The following is an 8870-nucleotide window of genomic DNA, read 5'->3' on the forward strand; positions in this document are numbered from 1 at the left end:
TATATATATATACACGTATAACTGAGTCACTTTGCTGTACAGCAGATATTAACACAACATTGTAAATCAACTATACTTCAATAACATTTTTTTTTAAATACTCTTCCCTGAAAAAACATGTTATTGGTCTATGTTCTAAACAATAGTAGTTATTGTCGAGTTTTAAGAACATATGTAAGCTTTGCATTAGCACATTTGTTTATCACTTATACTTTGGTAAGCATTATGCTTTATGTGGAGACTAATTTGGGAAACTCCCAATTATAGCATTGACCCCAACACACTCAGCTATGCACTTTTGTTTTGAGATTAAGTTCAAACCATTCAGGATCGTTCAAGCTTTCTTTGGTGTAGTGTGTGTGCCTCCAGAGCTTGTGATACGATTTTAGGTGCATTTAGATGCCTTTAGATGGTAAATTTGACATTAAGCAATGAGGGAAGAAGCAGAGCCTGAGTTACTTCAATTCCATCACTCTTTGCGACCTCTTAGAGTTTTTACTGAAAACTGAAATAGCGTGCCTATTGTGAAATACATTTTTTATTGGTAAGTGCAAATTTTACTTCACATGTGAAATATCTTTAAAATTTATATCAATTCTTTTTTGTTTTGGCTGCGTTGGGTCTTCGTTGCTGTGCGTGGGCTTTCTCTAGTTGTGGTGAGCGGGGGCTACTCTTTGTTGCAGTGCGTGGACTTCTCATCACAGTGGCTTCTCTTTTCACGGAGCACGGGCTCTAGGCGCGTGGGCTTCAGTAGTTATGGCTCGCGGGCTCTAGAGTGCAGGCTCAGTAGTTGTGGCGCACGGGCTTAGTTGCTCCACGGTATGTGGGATCTTCCCGGACCAGGGCTCGAACCCGTGTCCCCTGCATTGAGCAGGCGGATTCTTACCCACTGCACCACCAGGGAAGCCCTATATCAATTCTTTTTAAATACTTAGTTGTTATAAAAAACTAAAGAACAAATCAAGAAAATTATTATTACTGATTATTACAGAAAATAATCTTGTAAAGATTATTTATAGGATATGGGATGTTAAATATGTTAGTATTGGGTTGGCCAAAAAGCTCCTTCATTTTGGGCGGGGGGGGTTTTAGGTTTTTTTTTTTTTTTTTTTTGATGTGGACCATTTTTAAAAATCTTTATTGAATTTGTTACAATATTGCTTCTGTTTTATATTTTGGTTTTTTTGGCCGCAAGGTATGTGAGATCTTAGCTCCCGGACCAGGGATCGAACCCGCACCCCTTGCATTGGAAGGCGAAGTCTTAACCACTGGACCGCCAGGGAAGTCCCTGTCCCTTGGTTTTTAAGTAAAAATAAAAGACATATTTTTCATTTTCGCCAAGAACTTTATTGAACAACGTATTTACCCTTTTTGTTCCATGACCTTCTGCCATTTTCCAGGCAACTTCATAATTCCATCTTCCCAAAACTTTTCACCTTTTTGAGCAAAGAACTGTTCCAGGTGCCTTTTAGAGTCTTCCAGGGAATTGCAATTTTTTCCATTAAGAGAATTTTGTAAAGACTGAAATAAATAGAAATCCGAAGGTGCCATGTCTGGTGAGTACAGCAGATGAATAAGAACTTTCCAGCCAAGCTGTAACAGTTTTTGCCTGGTCGTCAAAGAAACATGCCGTCTTGCATTATCCTGATGGAAGATTATGCATTTTCTGTTGACTAATTCTGGACGCTTTTCATCGAGGGCTGCTTTCAGTTGATCTAATAGGGAGCAGTACTTGTTGGAATTAGTTGTTTGGTTTTCCGGAAGGAGCTCCTAATAGAAGACTCCCTTCCAATCCCACCGTACACACAACATCACCTTCTTTGGATGAAGACCGGCTTTTGGTGTGGTTCGTGGTGGTTCATCTCGCTTGCCCCACGATCTCTTCCATTCCACATTATTGTACAGTATCCACTTTTCACTGCCCATCACAATTTGTTTTAAAAACAGAACGTTTTCGGGCTTCCCTGGTGGCGCAGTAGTTGAGAGTCCGCCTGCTGATGCAGGGGACATGGGTTCGTGCCCCGGTCCGGGAAGATCCCACATGCCGTGGAGCGGCTGAGCCCGTGAGTCATGGCCGCTGAGCCTGCGCGTCCGGAGCCTGTGCTCCGCAACGGGAGAGGCCACAACAGTGAGAGGCTCGCGTACCACAAAAAAAATAAAAAATTTTAAAAAAATTTTTTTAAAATTAAAAAATAAATAAAAAATAAAAACAGAACGTTTTCGTTATGTTTAAGTAGAGAATCGCATGAGGAAATACGGTCAAGAAGGTTGTTTTCGCTTAACTTATGTGGAACCCAAACATCAAGGCAATTGACATAATCAAGCTGGTGCAAATGATTTTCAAAGCTTTATTTGCATATTCCCAGTATGTCAGCTATCTCCCATGTGGTATAACATTGATTGTTCTCAATTAATGTCTCGATTTGATCGCTATCAACTTCAACTGGTCTACCCAACTCTGTGGGACATCCTCCAGTGAGAAATCTCCAGCACGAAACTTCGCAAACCGCTTTTGACATGTTCAGTCGGTCACAGCACCTTCTCCATACACTGCACAAATCTTTTGCATTTCAGTTGTGTTTTTACCTTTCTTGAAATATTAAAGCATAATATGCCAAAAATGTTGCTTTTCTTCTTCAATCTTCAGTATTAAAATGGCTACACAAAAATTCACCAGTTTTGATGTTTTTTTAAATGCACGCTGATATGACAGCTGTCACATACAATCTAACAAAATAGTTTCAAATGAAGTTAAAGACAACTAAGAGCTACTAGAGCCATCCTACGGAAGAAAAGCCAAATGAACTTTTTGGCCAGCCCAAAGTTGGCATGTATCTTCTTTAACATTAACTTTTCCTTCTATTTTGTTTACGTCTTTTGTATATGGGTCAAGTGGCTTGCTCAGGATCACACATTCAGAAACTAAACGAGCAGAAACTTAAACTCTGTTCTTTTGATTCTGACATCAGTACTTTCCACAACCTCGCAATCATCTTTCACAATCTGTTTGTGCTCATTTTTCAAGTGTAATTCAAGGTCGAAAAGTTCAGCTGCAAAAGAATCTATTGTTTAAAGTGCAAAACAATAAAAACAAATTTTATTTTGTACACAAAGGCAGCCATGATTCTCCCAAATGTTTTCGTTTTCTTTTTTTCCAATATAAATTAATGTCTGTGAGACCTTCCAGACAGCGCCTCTATAAACTGTGGGCCCCTCTGGAATGCTCTTCAGTGAGTACACAGGAGAGCTTGTTGGGAGCTAGACCAGAAGCAGGAATATTCAGGGGTTAGTGCCCCATCCCTGCAGGCTCATGGACGAGGTGAGACCCACACAGGGTCCCAACAGTTAATTGCAGTGGTTGGGGACAGACCCATAGCAGACACTTGAAGATGTACTGTATTGCACATCTGCATGGCCAGCTCCACCTTGGTCCAATATTTAAATAGACCCTAGGCATTGTCAAAGAGTGTTCCATTATGCTGGTAATGACACCATCAGGTGGAGAGGTTTTACATGTCCAGTGAAAGCATAGGTTGTTCCAAACTTTTCCATTTTCTTCCCAGGCTAGCTCTACCATTTAGTGATGGGTCATATCGATACCATGATACTCTCTGCTTCTAAGGACAGACATTTATGGGTTTTTTCCTCCCCCGAGGGGCGGGAACATAAAATACGTCAATACGAACACTTTATATTTATTACAAAAGCATGGTAAACTAAGCTGCATGTTTACCTTTAGCTTTAATTTATTGAGACATTCTGGTCTAGCTAGTGTGGGCCCTCACTGAACAGTTTCTGAACATTTTCTGCTCTTACCTTTGAAAAGCTTGTATAACTTAGCTTGAGCAATTTGGCTTGCTTCTTTACTAATTTGTAAAAGAATGAACTCAAAATGTCAGCTGTGTGAAGAGTGAAATATTTTAACAGTGTATTAATAATTCAATGGATAACATAACTCTGTCTTCACTGGATGATTTTTCTACTCATTCCCAGGACCTGTGCTCAATTCTGACATACAGGAATGGTCGTGGAAGGCTCATATACACTTGGCATATGCTCCTTCTTTGGCATCATTTAGTATATTTAAACCCAGTGTTGTATCCCGAGGCAGACAATGTTTTCACCATGGGGTTTTCAATATATTAAAAGATAATCTTCCAGCAGCATACCAGAATACAGACCTGCTGGGTTCTCCCTGGATCTCACAGCGACTCTGGAATGTCTGGGCCGTCCCCCACTCTGGCTCTGTCCTCGGGCAGGCAGCCCTCTTGTCCCCTCCTCCCATGACAAAATTCACCTTCTCTTTATTTCATGTGGTCCTTTAATTCAGTAGACAGGCTGCCTGTTATTTATTTTCTCTGTTTGTGAATTGATTTTTTTAAATTTTGAACTTCCCTTTAGGAGTATATTTTAAAGCCAGAATCAGTCAGGATTTCACCTTTAGTAATTTAAGCAATTGACTTTCCTAGTTTTAGCTAGTGTATGCAAACAGAAATCAAAACGTATTGCTACCAGTGAAAATTAAATGATATTAAATTACAAAATGTGAAACAGGCAAAATATTCACTAATATCAAACGCAAATGAGTTGATCTCTTGTTTGTTATTCAGTAATATAAGGGAGGAAAAAGCTAGCCTCCATTTTTACCTCAAAGAAACAATAAAATAGAGCAAAATATATCCAGACCAAAGCAATTCAGGTCTTGGCAAAATTGGTCTTTCTAGATCAGCAATAAAGAAGGAACATGGGGTCTTGATGACATTATAACTTCACTTACTAATAATTATACGAAAATAGGAATTATTCAATATAGTACTCAAGCCACAGGTTTTTTTATTTGGGGAAAAAGATAAGTTAGATCCTGTTTTCCTACCTTACGCCAAAAAAATGTGTAGGTAGATCGAGGAGTTAAATATGTAAGCATCAAGCCATAAATAGAAAAAAACAGAGTTGCATATCTGTCAGGTTCTATTGATCAAGCAGCATATCTCCCTAAATAACTTCCTAATTTTAAGAGCAGTGTCAGAAACTCAGAGGAAAGTAGCAGCACATTTAACAGCATTAAAATGCTTGAAATCTATATGAGACTATAAACAAAATTAAAAGACCAACTAGAAGCTGGAAAAAGATCGCAACAAATATAAGTGGTAAATATCTTTACCAAATAAAGGCCTCCAGTAGAAGTAAGAAAACCATCAAGGATCAAACAGATCAATAGGCAAAAAATATAGACGATTCTAAAAAAAAAAAAAAAGAAAGAAAAAATAACTAACAGGCAAAAATACATTTAGCCTCACCTGTATGCAAATTAATGTAATAACAAATGCCATTTTGCCTAATACAAATAGTGTACAGTATTTAAAATTAATTATACAATAAGCAATTCTGGTCAAGCTTCAGTAAGATGAATTCTTGTTCATTATGGTGGGTGTGTAAATTTTTAATTCTGTGGAACTAGTTCAATAGTGTATACCAATAATCTGGAAAGTGGTGATATTCTTTAATGAAAAGGTATCTTTAAACTGACTGTATCCTTGTGATGTTGTTTAACATGTTGGATCCACTTGTTGATTAGACTCGGGTTCAGGATTTTTTCTTTCTTAGGCAAGGGCACTGCCTCTGTGCTGCTGTGCACTGCACGTTTCATCACCTCAGGAGGCACGGCACATCTGGTTGTCCCATTCTCAGTACTGCCATGTAGCACGAGTAAACCACTCAGCCTTTATATGTGGGATGTAACTCTATTCCTTTTTGACATATGTAAGATAATCAAAGTCATATAAAAATTATCTCAGAAACTACAAACATAAGTTCTATTTGTAAAATATGTAGGGGAGTGCTTTTTCTAAAGTGTGGTATAATTTCTTTTTAAATTTTACTGAAGTATAGTTGATTTACAATGTTGTGTTAATTTCTGCTGTACAGCAAAGTGATCTAGTTATACATATATATTCTTTTCCATTATGGTTTATCACAGGATATTGAATATAGTTCCCTGTGCTGTACAGTAGGACCTTGTTGTTTATCCATCCTATATATAATAGTTCGCATCTGCTAACCCCAAACTCCCAATACTTCCCTCCTCCACTCCCCCCACTTTGGCAACCACAAGTCTGTTCTCTATGTCTGTGAGTCTGTTTCTGTTTCATAGATAGGTTCATGTGTGTTGTATTTTAGATTCCACATATAAGTGATATCATATGGTATTTGTCTTTCTCTTTGTGACTTACTTTGCTTAGTATGATCATCTCTAGGTCTGTCCATGTTGCTGCAAACAGCATTATTTCATTCTGTAAAAAAAAAATTTCTTTAATGTCAAGCATGTGGTTAGTCATATATACGTTTTTGAATACTTCAACTTACAAAGTGATTGATTCAAATTTGGTACAATTAGAATGCCATCCAGAGAAGTCTTCTTTCAACGTTCTAGACCACATGAAAGAATAATCATTAAGATACGTGAAGCCAGGACGTTTCTAAAAACTTAACTATAATGCATTGGATTTTGATTTGATTATCAGTCCAGGAATTTTCCAATATCAAATTCTACCACTCAGACTAAGGAAGGGCTCTTTCCATATATTCCTTTTATCCTCATTTACTCTCTGTAATGGGAGTTCTGGCTCCTAGGTAACCCTCTCCAATCTCTGTACTACATGAAATAAGCTGTTTGCCTCTGCTTAGAAGAGCTGAACGGGACACATCCATACATGAACTGGTAGGGTTTTAATGGATTCCTCTTCTGGGAAAGGGGCACTATCCCACATCACATTATAAGCTCCATGGTCCTAGGCATCATTTTAAAAGTGTTCTTAAAGATGTATATATATATATATGGTGGATTCTCAACCACTGCGCCACCAGGGAAGCCCTATACATCTTTATTAAAATAGATCTTTATTGGAGTTCAATTGCTTCACAATACTGTGTTAGTTTCTGTTGTACAACAAAGTGAATCAGCTATATGCATACATATATCCCTATATCCCCTCCCTCTTGAGCCTCCCTCCCACCCACCCTATCCCACATCTCTAAGTCATTGCAAAGCACCGAGCTGATCTCCCTGTGCTATGCTGCTGCTTCCCACTAGCTATTTTACATTTGGTAGTGTATATATGTCAATGCTACTCTCACTTTGCCCCAGCTTCCCCCTCCCACCCCGTGTCCTCAAGTCCATTCTCTATGTCTATATTCCTGCCCTGCCACTAGGTTGATCAGTACCATTTTTTAAGATACCATATACATGTGTTAGCATACGGTATTTTTTTTCTCTTTCTGACTTACTTCACTCTGTATGACAGACTCTAGGTCCATCCACCTCACTACAAATAACTCTATTTTGTTTCTTTTTATGGCTAATATTCCATTGTATATATGTGCCACACCTTCTTTATCCATTCATCTGTCTATGGACATTTAGGTTGGTTCCATGTTCTGGCTATTGTAAATTGTGCTGCAATGAACATTGTGGTACATGTCTCTTTTTGAATTATGGTTTTCTCAGGGTATATTCTATTTTTAGTTTTTTAAGGATTCTCCATACTGTTCTCCATAGTGGTTGTATCAATTTACATTCCCACCAACATTGCAGGAGGGTTCCTTTTTCACAACACCCTTTCTAGCATTTATTGTTTCTAGATTTTTTGATAATGGCCATTCTGATGATAAATATACATCTTTAGGGCTTCCCTGGTGGAGCAGTGGTTGAGAGTCTGCCTGCCGATGCAGGGGACACGGGTTCGTGCCCCGGTCCGGGAAGATCCCACATGCCGCTGCCACTGAGCCTGCGCGTCCGGAGCCTGTGCTCTGCGACGGGAGAGGCCACAACAGTGAGAGGCCCGCGTACCGCAATGAGAAAAGAAAAAAAAAAAAAAGTCAATTCCTTAGGTACACCTTTGCTAACCCCTAGATGAGTTCAGGCTGCCCTGTTCTTAGCTGTAGTAACTATTAAAGAATTGCATACTTATTTTATTTAGACTGTAATCTACATGAGAACAGAAGACTGGTCTTTTTGGTTCACCATCTCTTATCACAGTGCTTAGCACCTAGTAAGAGCTCAATAATATTTTGTGAAGGGAATCAATCAAAGAAAAACATCCATCAGTAATTTTAAATGAAATTCTCCTTGTATAATGGTTCTCAGCCCTGGCTGCACGTTACAATCACCTATGAAGTTGGTTTTTTTTTTTTTTTTAACAATACTAATGTCCATCCCAACCATAGACGTTTTTTTTAAAGGACTCTATTTTTTTGGAACAGTTTTACGTTCACAGAAAAATTAAGAGGAAGGTACAGAGACTTCCCATATACCATTTCACTCATCTATAAGCATATGTAAATGTATATATACATGCATCATAATCAAATACATTATTGCCATTATTATTTTGAACAAACTATTAAATCAATTAAGAATAAGAAAAATGTAATAATAGTATTTAACAATAAATAATAAATTTAAAAGAATAAGAAAAATAAAAGTTTTTGTTTTACCTTCACTTAATCCTTTGATGTTCTTCCTTTCTTAATGTAGATCATATTTCTGACCTATATTATTTTCATTCTCTCTAAAGAACTTCTTTAACATTTCTTGCAAAGCAGATCTACTGGCAGCAAATTCCCTCTGTTCTGTTGGTCCAAGAAAGCCTTTATTCTCCTTCAGTTTTGAAGGATAATTTCACACAGTACAGAATTCTAGGTTGGTGGTTTCTTTTCACTCAACACTTTAAATATTTCACTCCATTCTTGTCTTGCTTGCATGGGTTCTGAGGAGACATTGGGTGTAATTCTTATCTTTGATTCTCTATAGATAAGATATTTTTTTCCCCTATAGTTTCTTTCAGGATTTTTTCCTTATCTTTGATTTTCTG

At 37.8% G+C, this 8870-nt stretch overlaps 1 long non-coding RNA gene across 1 annotated transcript; it reads right to left on the reverse strand.

Annotated features, from left to right (window-relative positions):
* Nucleotides 1–1341: 1341 nt before the first annotated feature.
* On the reverse strand, nt 1342–7766 carry LOC125963699 (uncharacterized). Its single transcript, XR_007476064.1, has 3 exons — nt 6364–7766; nt 6231–6290; nt 1342–5237 (listed from the first exon to the last, which is right to left on the reverse strand). It is a non-coding gene; the product is annotated as an uncharacterized LOC125963699 (long non-coding RNA).
* Between the last annotated feature and the right edge of the window lie 1104 nt (nt 7767–8870).

This window comes from Orcinus orca, chromosome 2 (genome assembly GCF_937001465.1).
Source record: "Orcinus orca chromosome 2, mOrcOrc1.1, whole genome shotgun sequence".
Classification (NCBI taxonomy): domain Eukaryota; kingdom Metazoa; phylum Chordata; class Mammalia; order Artiodactyla; family Delphinidae; genus Orcinus; species Orcinus orca.